This window comes from Diachasma alloeum, unplaced genomic scaffold (genome assembly GCF_001412515.2).
Source record: "Diachasma alloeum isolate Michigan unplaced genomic scaffold, Dall2.0 Dall_scaffold_01220, whole genome shotgun sequence".
Lineage (NCBI taxonomy): Eukaryota > Metazoa > Arthropoda > Insecta > Hymenoptera > Braconidae > Diachasma > Diachasma alloeum.
Genome location: NW_021681329.1, coordinates 8,538 through 26,245, shown reverse-complemented (window position 1 = coordinate 26,245; position 17,708 = coordinate 8,538). Strand labels below are relative to the sequence as shown.

At 37.5% G+C, this 17,708-nt stretch overlaps 1 pseudogene; it reads left to right on the top strand.

The window, feature by feature from the left end:
* The first annotated feature begins 396 nt into the window (after positions 1–396).
* On the top strand, positions 397–12,366 carry LOC114841621 (annotated as a pseudogene).
* The last annotated feature ends 5,342 nt before the right edge of the window (positions 12,367–17,708 follow it).

Below are 17,708 nucleotides of genomic sequence, written 5' to 3'. Positions count from 1 at the left end.
TTTGTCGCTCAATTCGTCTAGTCTCGGCTTTCTTCAGCCACCTCTAGATGTCACTAGCTGTCTCTCTTCACTAAGTTAAGAGTTCACATATATTTTAAGGGGATTTCAACCCGTAACAAGAAAATCTCATTAAAACGTTCATTCGTCTGGTGGCCTGGAATCGACAGTGACATCGATAAAATTACGAAGTCCTGCAAATTATGTTTGGAGAACGCATCGAATCCACCAAGGGTTGAGCTAAATGTCTGGGAATGGCCAGAAGGACCCAACTAGAGAATTCATATTAATTATCTCCAGATAGATGATAAAATGTACCTGGTGATAATAGATTCATTTTCGATGTGGATTGATGTGAAACTAATGAAAGTCATTACATCGAGTAGAACGATACTAGCCATGGGAGAATACTTCGCAACTTGGGGATTTCCCAATGTATTAGTGAGTGACAATGGACCGAGTCTGGTATCTGAGGAATTTGAATCTTTTCTGAAGAAGAATGGTATTCTTCACGTGAACACTGCACCCTATCAACCAGCTTTTAACGGAGCAGCAGAAAATGCAGTCAAGATATTTAAAAAACAATTCAAGTTGGTACTGAAAGACAACGTCAAGGAAGAAATAGCATTGACACAAGTGCTATTGAGTTGCCGAAGCACTCCTCATTGTATTACATTGTATACGCCAGCTGAGTTCCAGATTGGCAGACCCATGAGAGCTAGACGCGATCTCATCAGACCAAATTTACGTAGCCATGTAACACAACAGCAAGCTAAACAGAAACACTATGCTCCTGGATCACGAGTACGTTCATTCAATGCTGGTGAAAATATTATGGCTAAAGACCATTTGAAGAAGAAATGGATCAGAGCTGAAGTGGTAGAGAAACTTTGACCTGTTACATATACAGTCAAAACAGTAAATGGATTAATGTGGAAAAGACACGTGGATTAGCTACGCCGCACATTGTTACAGAGTGAATTGCATGATTCTCAAGACGTTGGAGAATCAATAGAGAGGGATCAAGTTCCTTCAACACAAGAAGGTTCAACTGTGAATTCATCCCTATTGGTTCATCGCCCTAAAGAAGTCAGCACTGCTGAAGTTGTTGCAAATGCTGAATTATCCAATTCACGTGATGGTGAGTGCAGAGTAAATTCGAGCAAACCAGTAAGTGCACCTTCACTCAAGAAGACAGCCAGGGGATCCACCAGGATCAGTGACATCTTGAAACCTCCAGTACCATCTCCAGTGAATCATCAGTTACTCCAGAGTTACGTCGTTCAAGTCGTAATAGGAAACCAGTGGGAAGACTAAATCTATAGACAAATAGACTTTCTATGATAATAGTGCTGTATGGAGAATGAGTAAAGACTTCGTATATTGTTATATGTACTTTTTTTTATCGAAGAAAGTAAATAAGTTTGATAAGGCAAAGATTATGTTTGGAGGAGTGTGATGTTCGTGTGTATACAGTAGCGACATCATATGTATTTATTAAGCATTATAGATGCCATCTTGTTTTTACCCTCTCTCTTCCTCTTTGTGTAATCAAGCTGTATACACTGTAACATGATAAAAAAAAATCATGTACTGTTCCTCGCCTGAACTGACAGCGGATCATGGGGGGGAAATTAGTATTTTTACCCCAGCGAGGAGTCCCATCACCCAGGGCCACAATTGTCATTTTATTTTTTTCTATTTCTTTTATTTACCTTCTCTTTATTATTCTCTCGAACTCTGTCGATCGCGCTCACCGTGGGTTACGTGAGCTTCGTGACGAGGGGAGTGGAGCGGAACATCGGGAATGTCTACAAGACGGCGCTACAGCAGAGGAGTAGCACACCGACGAGCACGCACACACCGAGTCTTAGAGACTCACATCACAAAGGACGCGAGAGATCATCGACGCACGCCAGCAGGCATCTCAGGCCTCTATGGGCGAACCCCCACCACCTTACCGATGGATCGGTGGCACAAGGCCGCCCAATGAAAAACTGATGCTACAACATTGAGGGAGCATCGGATTATGTTGGCTTCTGCACCGCTCAACGCGTATCACATCCGCCGACCGCGAGGCGCAAGTCTCAGTTTTCTGGGACTCAGGAATTGGGAATTAGGACAATTTTAAAATTCCAAATTCAAAATTATCGAATTACCCGGATTCTCCGCGCTTCATCACGTGATTGGGTGGGGGTAGGAAAGATTTAGAGGTTCCTCGGGGCGATGTACGGCCCCGACGGACACTCTTCACTGGGGTTCAGCCATATTAAGTCGCTCTGCGCAATTAAAGTTTCAGTACGCTCTTTGAGCTTCTTTAAATTGTTAAAGCAATTATTACTTTGGTGTGCCTGGAGATTTTCCGGTCTTTTCCTGACGTCGTCGCTAAGAGGGTCCGGACAAGCTTCCTGGAGTATTTCTCGCGTAATTACGGTGAGCGTCGAATTTCATTTGTGAGTGCACGCGTGATTCTCTTGGTAAATGCACTCCGGCGTCCATTTTGGGTCCGGTTGAGAATGTATTCGAGTCTGCTTGTGACGCGGCACTCAGTAGCCTTCAGCTACTTAATTACTTGATTATTATTATGATTGTGATTCTTTGATGTTCATTATTATTACGGATATTTTCTGTGTGGGGAAAATTGTTTATTGATCATTTACTGTGTTAATCTTCCCCAATAATTTTTCGTGTCGTGGCTCTCGCGTTATCGTCGCGTACGGGTGATCCTCGCGTCCTTCTACAGTGACTCGCATGGACGAGTCAAAAGTCCATATGAATCCATCCACTCCTTGATTGAAAATACATTTTTTTTGTTTTATAAAATTTACATAGTATTGAGTTACGCTCATTGTAGCCTGTTCCCACACGCCTCCGCGGTTATCTGAGCTAGTCGTGGAACGCATCTCAACAGTATGACCTTGTCCTTTGGAGGTTAAAAGGACTGGCGCCCTTTTTGATATTTTGTCTTCTCTTGTTCATCTCCGTCGTTCTGATTTCGGGTTGAGAGAGTCCAAAGGGTTGCGGAAAGTTCGTGGAGAACCACGTACCTGAATCCCGCAGACGCACTTGGAAAAATACCTCACAACACGTACCAAGTTTATATTAAAATATAATTGATGATCATCTAAGAAATCTGAGTCGTTAATTAATAAATACCCCTGCCGTCTCATTTGCCAAACATTACACACTGCAATTTCTTCGAGTTCCCACCATCAGTTCAATATATAATTCTTCCCAATTTCAATATATCCGCTCCATCTTCATGGGGACGCCATAGAAAAAAGTAAATATCGCGATAATATCGTCAGTGCATTAGACTAGAGACGGTATCAATAGAAAAATCTAGCGCATCCCTTAGGAAATTGTTTTGTGTTTCTATTGAGCTTGAAATTGTCATGTGTTTTTGGTCGAGTCTATTAAAAAATTCCGCAGCTCATCTATGCTTTTTTTCAACATAAATATTCAGTGAAGAATGTTATAGAAAAAACATGAATAGAATTCAATGTTTCTATACAACTCATTCTATCGAGAGATCATTTGTGGACATTCCTCGGCGCATATTTTTTGAGTTTTTTTGTTGGATTTTTAAAATGTAAAAAGAGAATAAAAATAGGGTAGAAAAAAATTGGATATTTCATCTCGAGAAATTTTCATAGAAAATGTCGCCATAGAAAAAATTGAATAGAAAGATGAAATTCTACTGATTTTTTCTCAAAATATTTTCTACTGAAAAAATGCGAGTTAAATCTGCGGAATTTTTTTATAGAGCCGGCCAGAAACTCACAGAAAGTGCAATAGGAATCCTTGCGAATTTACTATTAAACTCATTAGATGTTTAGATGAAAAACTTTCTTGCCTATCGATATCCACAGAAGAATTCCTTCCATTTCGCGTTTCTAATTTCCAAGCTGCGAAACTCAAAATGATTGTCATAATGAAATGCAGTTATCAAGAGATGCTGGATCATGTTGAAGCTCTAAAAGTACCCCTACTTGAAGTTTGACCATATTTGCTAGAGAGATCTATTGCCTCATGCTGCAAATCTATTGGACATCCGTTAAGATACAATTCAAAATTTCGTGGAAATATCAGGATGTTTTTTGCTGATTGCTCTCACAGATATTCCATGGGGAAGCATATTCGATTGTATTTTTTCCCTAAACTGAGGAGAAAATTCATTTCTCACTTATAATAATACAATAGCTTCAAAATTACCGGTACCTATTGGGTTTCCCGATAGTTTCATTGCAAACAAACAAAGGAGTCAAGTTTTCCAGTTTACTGGCTCCATCTGTAACTCGAAATTCCAAACTTAAGAAGTTCCGTAGCTGGCTCAATTATTCGAATTTAATTTTTTTGTTTTTGATTTTACGCTCTGACCAATGGAGACGCCAGAATAAACGATGCGAGCATGACGATTCATTTACAAAATCAGTTCGACGCTTGAGAAGCTCTCACTTCAATCCAACGCATGCAGTTGGAGACCTTACTCTCATTCCCATCGTTAATTGAACGATTCTAATTTCATTTGAAGCAATTACTATTCCATGAGTAATTTTGCTAATTCAAAGAGTGAAAAGCGATTGTTCATTCGAAGAATGAACGAGAATGATTGGATTCGTCACTGGCGCTGTCTGTAACTTGAACTTCTAAAGTTTAGAAGTAGCGTAGCCGGCTTAATTAGTCCAATTTTGATATTTTTTTTTCATTTCACTCTGTGCGCAATTTTCTATAATGGATCCCCTACTATCATTTATGTAAGTACAACCATTACTTCAGAAACTGTATTCGAAGCTTCAGCCGCGTAATCTCTCTCTCCAATCGGAGGTGTTCGGTTTGTTACTTTCGTTCCCGTCGATTCTCACTTCAATCCAACGCATACAGTTGGAGAACTTACTCTCACTCCCATCGTCAATAGACCTTTTCATTCTGAGACTCACTAGATTTGCGGAGACTTTTTCCCGATGTTCATTCCCCTAGGAGTTGCGGACACTTTTACCAAATTCACATATAATTGATCATTTTTGAGGGCTCAAATGTATACCATAATGAAAATAAATATTTATCGGAATTTTCAAAAAAAGTTGACAAAAGTGAGAAAGATCAAAGAAAATGTGACGTAACATTTTTGGGAGCCCCCCCCCCAGTAAGAAACTGTAAGACATCGTAGACCCCACTCTTCAAATGTTCTACGCGATATATGGACAGCCAGCCCCACACAAAGAAAATTTTTTAAGAAAAATTACCTGAGTTATCACGTCATTTTCCTTAGAAAATTTTCTCCGTGCTGTTTTGAAAAATAGGACTCACAACAAACGATTTAAGAAAGAAAACGAAAAAAAAACATCTGTTTTTTTCGAGGTATGGAATTCGATGCCTGAGAAAACCTCAGATGTACAGTACACAACACCTTCCATATAGCAGCCTCCAAATATTTCCTGTAGCTTCTGTGAATAATTCTGTGAATAATTTTTCCTTATTTTGTTCACAGAATTTTTTCCTTCATAGAAAAATTGAAGGAGAAAAATTTGGGAAATTCTAGTCGAAGAATTTCTGTAGAGATAATCTTAACAGAATCTCAACAGGATGTCGACCACTGATCATCCCTCCCCCCTTCCCTAAAAGTAAACGAGTATTTTTCACAGGTTTAAGGAGGTTAGAAACCTATCCCCTGATTTTTTTTCAGATTCGTAACCCGTATAAGAGATTTGAATATACCTGTGTTTTTACGTCTTTTCCAGATAACCCGCATTTCAATTGAGCGATTTCAATTCACACCTTTAAGGGTAAGAATTCTCTGCCATGTTCGAGAATTTGTATTTCTTTGCAATCCTTGAAGGGCTCGCTGAAGGCTTACAATGATGAAACTCCACCGAAAATTCTCTTTTTTTCTTTCATCATAATTAAATTCTCATAATCAAAGAAAGTGTTTTGATCTGTACCAGGAGTTGGGCGAGATTCTGTAGCTTCTATCGGATTTCTATTGAGCTCAACCGTTCACCTGCGCGTTTTGCTTCCCATAGCAATGATCAATTGAAAATATTTCATAAAAAAAAATTAGTACAATTGAATTTTCTTATACAGCTGTTTCTGATTCTAATTAGATGCTGGCTAAGAAAATTCCTCGGCTCGCCTTCTCCAAGTTTTTTCTTAAGCCTTTTTCAATGGAAAGAGAGAAATGTTCAGTAGTAATACCACGAAACCTCCAAAATTATCGGACATTCCCGATTGTTTTGTTGCGTAGCAACGGGAGGGAAAAGTTTTGTAGATTAAAATCCCGAGCGCGTAGCGCGAGATTTTTGTGGAAAACTCATCCTGATTGTTGATACGCAGGAAAACATGAGGGAAATATCCGATCAATTTTGGAGGTCGAGTCGTATTCGGATGAGACTTTTTGGTCATCGGATTCGAGCCATCAGTTGAGCCATTTAGTTGAAAAAACAACTGCCAAGCTAGAAGGAAATTATCAGGGATAATACCCCGAGTGTTTGGAAATTATCGGGTATTTCCCGAAAGTTACGTTGCTTAACAACATGTGCGTGCATTTTGGCAGCATCGAAATACCGAGCGCTTGCGCGAGGCATTTTGTGCCGAACTGCATGCACATGCTGCCAAGCAGAGTAACTTGAGGGAAATACCCGATTAATTTTCAAACACGAGGGGTATTCGGTGGATTATTCCCCAAATTCAAATCTCGATCAATGGGAGCTGGGATTTGACATTTGATGATCGCCTTTTTTCTTAATCATTTTCACAAATGTCACCGCTTTTTGACATTTTTTCAATAGTTTCATGTTAAAATTCTGTGAAAAAGCGTTTAGCAACAGCCGTGCTATTTCCAAAAATTAGCGGTGTAATACCCACCACGTGATGTCAAATCCCATGCTCCTATTGGTCAAGATTTTAATTTGGGGAATAATTTAAAAAATTATCAAAAGTTAGGGGGAATTAAGCGCTGTAATTTTGTTTGGGTGTTATTTCACCGCATCGCATACTGCGACTGATTGGCCAGAATTTGATGCCCAGAAATTCTCAGTTGAAAAAACTTGGATAATTCATGCCGAGAAATTCCCAGCTATAATACCCCAAGACCAAAATTAATGGATATTTCCCGAAAGTTTTGTTGCATAGCAACGAGAGGGATCAGTTTTGCAGATTAAAATCCCCAGCGCGCAGCGCGAGGGGTTTTATTGCAAAACTTATCCCGATCGTGGATATGTAGGAAAACTTGAGGGAAATGTCCGATGAATTTTGAAGGTCGAGGGGTATTCGGAAGATTATTTCTTCCATTCTGATTTCGGCCGATCAGACTGCGGTGTTTGGGGTTACGTGATCCGTTTCTCCACAATGTGGGGAATATCTGTCAAATTCATAGAAAACAATTGAAAAGCTACAGGAAAATTATACCCGTGACCCCGAATACTGCACTCTGATTGGCCGAGATCGGACTTGAGGAAAGAATCATAGAAAATGTGTCTTATAGAAAAAGTTCTATAGAAAGATGAATTCAACTGTTCTTATTCCTATACAATAGGTTCTACTGGATATTTTAAAAAACTAATAGACTTTTAATAGGAGTTGAATCGAATTTCAGCAGGATTATCCACCGAATTCGCTAGGTTTTTCTGTGAAGTTTTTCATGCTGACTATTTTTTTTTCAATTTTCTTAGTGGGAATCTTTATAAAGTCTCAAGATAATTTAGATTATCCATCTAAAAAATACGTGGAATAATTGAATTCATAATTCTCAAATGTAGGAACTAAGTATGTAAAAATTTCATAAGCATTTCCAACGAAAATTGGTAAATTTCGGTAGAAAACATTAAAAATAACTGGCTTCAATCAGCTGAATAATGAAATAACTTACTGCATAACTTGCAATACTCGTTTGAATTGTAAGAGTAGATGAAAAAAATGAGTGGGAAATTGCTTCCGTCCCCATACAGCATGGTTATTTTCTTTGCATATCCAGTATTATAACTATAATACCCGAAAAAAATAGCCGATTATTCTTCAAGCACGAGCGGTATTCGGTGGGTTATTCGTTCCATTCAAATCTCGATCAATGAGGGCGGGAATTTGACATCTGACAATCACCTTTTTCCTCATTCGTTTTTACAAATATCAGGGCTCTTTGAGAAGGAAAATTCTGTGAGAAAACGTTCATTTATTGCTTAGCAACCGCCGTGGAATTACTGAAAATTATCACTTATAATACTCAAAGACCTTCAAAATTATCGGATATTTTCCGATTGTTTTGTTGCGTAGCAACGATCGGGATAATTTTTGCAGATAAAAATCTCGAGCGCGCAGTGTTAGGAAAAGGGGAAAATACAGAAAAAATGATATCTCCTATACACGCTGTAGAAAAATTCTGAGACAAATCAGGAGATGGTTTTCCAAGCCCCTCAAGCGACTAAATATATCTCATTCTCTTTGGAGAGGGCGAGGGTCAGGGGTTGACCGATTTGACATGGGATACCTTATATGGAGGTCATAAAAATTGAATGCATTGCTTTGCTGGATTGAATTATACTGACTTCAACTTTAGTTACTTCTGGCCTACATTTGGATCATCAGTACCTATTCATTAGTAAAACATCCATCAATATTAAGCGTATAGCGAAGTACCCTTCGTGAGTTGTGGCCCTATCAATTACTGGGCAACGTCGACTGAATTGTCCGTTTTTTGTAATAATGTACATCAAAAGTATTTGAAATCATATTTATCTGAAGGGCCCGATAGATGCCAAATATATTCCATATGGCTGAAGGTTTTCGTTAAAAATGAAACGAAAATATTTTGCGTATAAAAGTTCTTTTTTTTTTATTTTTTATTTAATATAAAAAGTTCCATGTCGACATTTAGCACATTTCTTAGGGCACTTTTCTTTACTCTGAATTGTCGCAAAAATGTCGTCTGCGTTTCTCGGGTTACTGACAAATTGGTGAAACAGTTGAACCCCTCACCACCCATTGCGATTACTTTTCGATAACCCAAGAAACGCGGACAACATATTTGGGACAATTCAAAGTAAAGAAAAGCGCCATTAATAAATCATTTTGTTTTTCTCAAATTTCATAGGAAAATGCCTCCGTGTTGTATTTTTTCATAGAAAACACTATCACAAAAATTGAGAGATCTTGATCCTTCTGTGTAATTTATTCTCTCACGATATTTCTGTAAAAAGTCTTGGCTACAAATTTCCTATCTTTTTTCCATTGCATGTATTCTTCATTTGAGATTGGAACAAAAAGCTCATAGAAATTGAAGTCGAAGAATTCCCTCAGAAATAATCTCAACAGAATAAATTGTATCGAGAAACGAAAAACCACTGATTTTTCTTATACAGTTTTTTCTATTCAACATTCCTATTTGAAACACGTATTTAAAAGCTGCGGGATTTATTACCAGAATCGGTGCAAATTCGATAGACATATGAAAGAATTCCTCTTGAAATTCAATACATATTTCAATGAGTTCGGAAGAAAATGGTTTGTGTATGTTTCAAAAGTGATTCCTACGCCCTATATCATATCCGTTCGTGTGAAATCAACAGTATAATTGCAAATCCGAAATGGGGGAATGGGTTCAATAGTATAAGTTCATGAATCAATTCCACTTTTGACTTTTACTCTAAAGTTCCATGATTTATTGGTTTGCAATTGTAAAACATTCATCCATGATTTCGTTTGTTCTCATCAAAAATGCTATAATAAATTCGTTTAAAATTAAATTGTATGAGCCGCAACGCATACGCTCATTCAGTAGACAAAAAGCAAAATACAACAAGAATACAAAACTCATAAAAATAAACCACATTGGTCTGCAGGGATGAGTCATACTTGCTCCTACTTCAGTCATTTCTGGCTAGTATCTGAATAAATCGAGATACGCGGGAGCGTATCGGCCAAGAAAAGTTTTGACATCAGGCCGAGCGCGCTGCGTATCTATACACGACGTCACTTCCCCCTCCACTGCCTCTATATCACCTCCATTTAATATTATGAGAACGGGAAGACAAATTGAAAAACCGTTCTTAGTTACACTATATAAATCGTCTACGAGCTTTTCAGTGGTGTAACTGTTGTGTTATTTGGATTAACAATGCTGAAGATACACGCATAGCAATGGTTTGATATTCACATTCTTGCGATTCACATTATAAAGTGTGAGTTTTTGTTTACGACGTTGGCAGCGTCGGTCCAATAGAGCCTCCTCACACTGAACATCGGAATATTGCCACCAGTGGTTTTAAACGTGTGTTGTGATGTTGTTATGGCTGGTATCCTCGTATCTGAAACGTGGATTAATTTCTACAACTGAAGCCTTCGAGAAAAAATCGTTCTCTGGGCAAAAAATGACTTGCGAATTAAAAACAATGTTTATTATTACGAGCCCACAACATGTCTGTAAATATTGACAAAAGATGAATAAAAAATATAATGGAATATCGATTCTCAATCACTTATAAGCTATACCCAAACACTCAAACTACAATTTTAAGCTCCGCAATGCAATGTCTCCCCAAAATAGACCCACGCACTCATTGAATAATCGAGAATCTGTCATATCGACGGCTCGAGTGCATTATCGATGGCCGATAATATAGACATCAGGGTTCCCACAATCACAATCTGGCAACGCTGGCAACAAATTGAAAAGCCACTCCGATGAATTAGAAATAAAAATATATATATATATATAAACGTCAATAATTCATGAGTGATTCCGCAATTAAGGTTGTGTGATATTTAGGGAAAAAAAATCAAAATGTAATAAAAATAATGAATAACAACTAAATTTAAAGTTATATTCGAGAATAATGATGAGAGGGAATCAGAATTTCGACTATAATCATTGAAACATTACACTCATTTTTATGTAATTGAGTGATCAAAACAGAATTTTTTATATTAACGAACTGACAAATGCACTTTTATCTTTATTCTACCCTGATCTCATTCATCTTCAACCCAATGGACACTTCACGTTCTAAATCGTCACGAATAATAAGTATGCCCGCCGGCATAACTTGAGTCCCGTGGAGTTGATAAAATAGAGTGCATTTTGCCTATACTCCCTCACCTGTATGATGAATCATTTCCTTTCAGAAAATTATGAAAAGAGTTGGGATCAAAGCCGAATGCATGACATCCGGTCAATTCGATACCAATAAAATCGAAGTGGATGCCGATGATGGGGTAATTCTATTGCTGATTCCTCTCATTAATGTAATTCAAATGATAGGGGATTAATTTTGGGCACTCTTGCAGATGATTTCATTGATCCAAATAGTCGAATATGGCTCAATTCCATCCATCAAAGAGAAGCAGCAGAAGCTCCTGATGAACCTAATGAAAATCGGGGGGTTGATGAACCTAGTGAAGAGGTCTTTCTTCAACTCAGTCCTGCAGTGTCGCACACAAACCCCATTCCTGGCGAAGGTCCTGGAGGATTTACGCGAGCCAGACGCCATGTTCGTTCTTCCGGGAAGCAAGGGTAAAGCCCTCAGAGGACGCAGAGGGGATAGATCCGCCGCCCATCGAGGGAAAATTCGTGGGCTGGGTAATTTCACTGCGACCCTGTGGAAGACACTGACAGCCATGCAGTGCTCCGACAGCAATCAGACGCACAGGCCCTCCGAGCTTCTGAACTCCTTCGAGAAGAAGACATCCTAGTGCATGGACGGTGATCAGCACGAAGCCCATGAACGCCTCCGGCACCTCCAGGAGATATCATATAGTGATCCTCAAGAAGATTGGTTTCGACGACAAGATAAGGTGAAATTCTCAGGTTCAATTCTACGGGAATAACGACAACTTTGATTTCATGGAGAACATCACGAGTGCACCCTCGAAGCACCAGCTGAAGAAGAATAAGAAGAAGAGGGTGTGAGGAAAAACTGAAAGAACAATTGCAACTTCAACATCAATAAATCAACAACGTATAACATTGAAGATCGAGCGAGCCACGCAGATTCTGAAGAGAGTGATGTTGATATCGAGAACAATATCGAGGATGAGGGGACCCAAGAGATTACCGAGTCTGGGTACAGCTCAGAGGAGGTGTCGTTTGTGGCCAGTCCAGTGTCGAAGGAGCCCAGTGGGGAAAGCAACCGGAAGACCCAGACGAATGGAAATTCTGAGGGACTTTTATCGAGACTGAATAACGATACTTCCGTGGAACTGGATATCCATGGCCAGGGGCAGCTTGCTGGCAGTCCAGCCTCAGAGGCCTGGCCAGACTTCTCTCCATCGATCTCTCTCAGCGTTAACCCTGAATCGAGTCCTGAGAGAACTACTGTGAGTCCTCTGAGCAGCACCATGACCTCAAAAAAAGGAAATAAACAACGACAGAAAGACTGAACAATATACTTAACAAAGAAAATTGTGAGATATTTAGGAAAAAATAATAAAAATATAATAAAAATAATGAATAACAATTAAATTTAAATTTCTATACGGGAATAATTATGAAAGGGAATTAGAATTTCGACTAATCATTGGAACAATTTATTATTTACGAAAAAAATACATATTTCGTCAGTTTTATGTAATTGAGTGAAAAAACAGAATTTGCTATCCTAATGAGCTGACAAATGCAGTTTTATCCTTATTCGGCACTAATCCCATTCATCTTCAACCCAATAAACTCTTCATGTTGTAAATAGTTACGAATAATAATTATCCCAGCCGGCATAATTTGAGTCCTCTGGACTTTCCAAAAAAAACCTTCACTCCCTCACCTCCTTGATCAATCATTTGTTCTCAGCTAGAATCTTTCCGAGCCTCTTTTTTGTCTCTTTCTTCCCCTTTTCTCCAAACTAAGGTTAAACATTTTTCGTTGCCTTCAATTATCATTTCTCAAAAATGAGAAGAGATGGATTGGCCTATGCGGTCATACAGCAGGCTCGACGATAAATAAGTGAAGACAAAAAAAAAACGTCTATATTGTGATAGACAAAGCCCAACGTTTCGACCACCTATACGTGGTCATCATCAGGGGCAACTTTATCTTTCTTGAACAAATTATAAACCTACTATTATTTTTCAAAAATTATAAAAACACAAATAATAAATATTTTTATCTTATTTTTCACAATGGATAATATTTTTGTGTGGCAGTGTGGACACTATTTACCTAATATAAACAGAGGCAATACATGGTGATCAAGTGACACCCACTCAGCCACTCTCTCACAGGCTTAACCTATAAATATAATTGTCGTTATTATTTTGCTGTCGTTGTTTACTTATTTTTGCACTTTACATTATAGAAGAGACATTTATTAGAATAACATTATAAATGTGGTTTATAAAAATATTATTTGCTGTGTTGTGGCTTTTAAAATGTCATAAATCATTGGAATCGATAAATTGACAGATACAGATACCTGTGGCTCAATGAATCTCATCGAAGTGGAACGAAACTATATCTCATAGAGGTATTGTTGGAACCACATTCATGGAGCGACCGAGCGACAGGATCCATAAGTCGTGCATGATATGTTGTCCAATGAGAATCAGTCAAGAGACAAAAAGGCCGGAAAAACACAAATACTATGAATATAACAAGAATTATTTTAAATCACTAATTAAAGAGTTATATGCAGAAGAAAGATTATTAACATTAGTTGTATAGTTTACGGTGTGTTTAAAGTTTTTCTTAATGTGAACCATCTCCAGAACATTTCTCCTCATTTTACTGTCTTCATTTTCTAGAATTTTCACATTTTCAAAATCAAAAGAATGTTTCAATTCTTGTGTGTGTTTAGTGAGTGCTCTCCTGCCATTATCCACTATTTTTCCTGCACAATATATGTGTTGATAAATTGTATCTTTTAAATACTGTCCAGTTTGGCCAATGTAAATTTTGTTACAATCAGTGCAGTTTATTTTGTAAATGAGATTTGATTTCATTCCTGGTTCTATTTTATCTTTGGTGGATCCGAACAAGTTCCCTAGTTTATTTGTGACTTTAGAAATTAGACTAATATTAAACTTTTTTAGTAGTTTTTTCATCTTAATGGATATCATCAGAGACAGGTAACACCATTGACCTTTTAAAATCCTTTTCAGGGGTGTCATCATTAATTAGTCGCGCAGAGTCATTATTTCTGAACATCACTCCCACATAAACAATAGCTTTCACTTTAAAGAATCGGTAAAAGATGTTAGAATCCCTAATAATTACATTCTCATTTCATTAGATGTGGCATCCCTGTACACGAATGTCCCTCTTGAGCTGGTGAAAGAAGGTATTGAAAAGAAACGTAACAGACTCGTTGGTAACATCCCCCATCTTGAGATCATCAAGGCGGTGGAGATTATCATGATGAACACGTATTTTATTTTCAATGACACCTTTCATAAGCAACATTTTGGAGTTCCAATGGGGTCTCCACTCGCCCCAGTATGTGCAGATCTTGTAATGCAAGATCTTGAATCACATTGCCTTGGTCTATTTGATTTTCATATCTCCTTTTTCTACAGGTGTGTTGATGATATTATCACTTGCATCCCCAAAGACATGATCGAAATAGTAATTGATACTTTCAACTCATATCATCCCCGATTGCAATTTACCTATGAAATCGAGACTGATAAGCAATTGCCTTTTCTTGATGTAATGGTAAAAAGAAGGAATAATATGTTGGAATTCGATTGGTATACGAAAGATACTTGGTCTGGAAGGTTGTTGAACTTTCACTGACAACATCCCCATGAGCCAAAAAATCGCCGTCATTCTCAATCTTGTGGATCGCATTTTTAAAATATCAGACACGAAATATCTAATGAAGAACCTCAAATTGGCACGTCATGTTCTTGATATTAATGGATACCCCGCTGACTTTGTCAATCATTACATCAACCGCCGATTGGAGAAATCACGAAATAATGACTCTACGCGATTAATTAATGATGACACCCCTAAAAAGGATTTTAAAAGGTCAATGGTGTTACCTTTCTCTGAAAGGATATCCATTAAGTTGAAAAAACTACTAAAAAAGTTTACTATTAGTCTAATTTCTAAAGTCATAAATAAATTAGGGAACTTGTTCGGATCCACCAAAGATAAAATAGAACCAGGAATGAAATCAAATCTCATTTACAAAATAAACTGCACTGATTGTAACAAAATTTACATTGGCCAAACTGGACAGTATTTAAAAGATAGAATCTATCAACACATATATTGTGCAGGAAAAATAGTTGATAATGGCAGGACAGCACTCACTAAACGCACACAAGAATTGAGACATTCTTTTGATTTTGACAATGTGAAAATTCTAGAAAATGAAGACAGTAAAATAAGGAGAAATGTTCTGGAGATGTTTCACATTAAGAAAAACTTTAAACACACCGTAAACTATAGAACTGATGTTAATAATCTTTCTTCTGTATATAACTCTTTAATTAGTTATTTAAAATAATTCTTGTTATATTCATAGTATTTGTGTTTTTCCCGCCTTTTTGTCTCTTGACTGATTCTCATTGGACAACATAACATGCACGACTTATGGATCCTGTCGCTCGGTCGCTCGATGAATGTGGTTCCCACAATACCTCTATGAGATATAGTTTCGTTCCACTTCGATGAGATTCATTGAGCCACAGGTATCTGTCAATTTATGGATTCCAATAATTTATGACATTTTAAAAGCCACAACACAACAAATAATATTTTTATAAACCACATTTATAATATTATTCTAATAAATTTCTCTTCTATAATGTAAAGTGCCAAAATAAGTAAACAACGACAGCAAAATAATAACGACAATTATATTTATAGGTTAAGCCTGTGAGAGAGTGGCTGAGTGGGTGTCACTTGATCACCATGTATTGCCTCTGTTTATATTAGGTAAATAGTGTCCACACTGACACACAGAAACATTATCCATTGTGAAAAATAAGATAAACATATTTATTATTGGTGTTTTTATAATTTTTGAAAAATAATAGTAGGTTTATAATTTGTTCAGGAAAAACAAAGTTGCCCCTGATGATGACCACGTATAGGTGGTCGAAAGATTGGGCGTTGTCTATCACAATATAGACGTTTTTTTTTGTCTTCACTTATTTATCGTCGAGCCTGCTGTATGATCGCATAGGCCAATGTATCTCTTCTCATCATCTAATACGGTCAAAAAAACTACTAACAAGATTTCTCAAAAATATATTATAATGAAAATTTAAAGAAAAATATAGTAGTAAACGACTTTAAAGGAAAATAAGTCCCTTTCGTCTGGCGAGGATCTCAATCCTACATGAAAAAAAGTCGAAACTCCATCGAGCCCAAAAAAAAACATAACACTCCAAGCGAACAACTCCAATACTGGACCCTTAAATCTTTCTCTTCCACTTCATCTCTTTTATGTGAATTAAAATCAGAAAGATTAAAACATCTGTCGCAGTTCGTTGATAACTTCACCACAGAAGCAGTACAACGACCCATTATTGACTGCTGCAGCATTCTGATGCAAAACTGCACATTGTACGCAACTGTACACGTGATTGCAAGAAAGGGAATTGATGTTCGAAATTTCAAGTTCGCGAAATGGACATTCGTAATTTCCTGCAATTTTCGAAATAAAACCTTGAGAATATGTAGATAATTGTGAATAAAATAATCGCAAGCTATGAGTATTCTGCATGAAAATGAGCATTAAGTTGTCGGTGAGCTTGTTACGTACCAATATTGAAGATATCATGTGTGTCACTATTGACAAATCTATCCACATCGTTAATGTCCGTCAAACGATGATTATTCAATATTCCCAGGTATGATATCGCACAATTGAGGAAGGATGGGATATTGAGTGTATCGATGGTTAGAAATTCCCAAGTTTTATTAATTGCTCGCTGGAAAGCATCAGTGGCACATTGTGGATTTTCCCTTATAATGTGACCTAGCTGCATCGAATTGAACTCACGTTTGATTGTAATTACCAAGTCCCTGAGGGAGGCTAAAATGTAAGAACTACATCAGTCATGAAATCGAATTGCTTGGAAGATTCAGAGCTAATGTGGAATGTTTTACAACTTTTTAGAGCTTTGTAGAGCTTTCTGAATGAACAAACAAGTTAAACATAACGGAGGAATATTTGCTTCACCTGTAAAATCCAAGATGGATGGATGCCTTCCGAATTTCAAGTTTAAAATTCGGTGGTACGACTCTATGCAGTTATTAGTCCTCTTTCTCATACCAAAAACACTCTATCCCTCAGGATTCTCGTTCCTAATCCACTGTCGTAGAAAATATTGAATAAATTCTCTCCATTTTGGTTCATGGAACATTCGTGCTCGTATTAACCAATTGAATGTTAATTCAATTACGTGAGCAGGGAGGAGAGTTAGATCACAAATTTTCCTGTACAATATTTTTCCTCCTTCCCACCGTATAATTATAGGAAACAAATTCAGCTGGCGAGCTCGAGTATTCAAAGCCTGTAAATGAAGGAAAGTACCATATTGTGCTGAGATTTCTAATTCAAGTTTCACACATTTTCTATAAGGTTCGTTGCAAGCAAATGAACGTATCATGTTCTCCAGGTTAAAAAACACGAGCGCGAAACGAGAATGATTTTTCTGGAAAACGTGACAAGCTTATTTGTGTGCAGGAAATGTTGAGGGAAATATCCCGAATAATGTCGAAGCTCAAGTGGTATTCGGAAGATAATTTTTTCCGTTTCAATTTCGGCCTA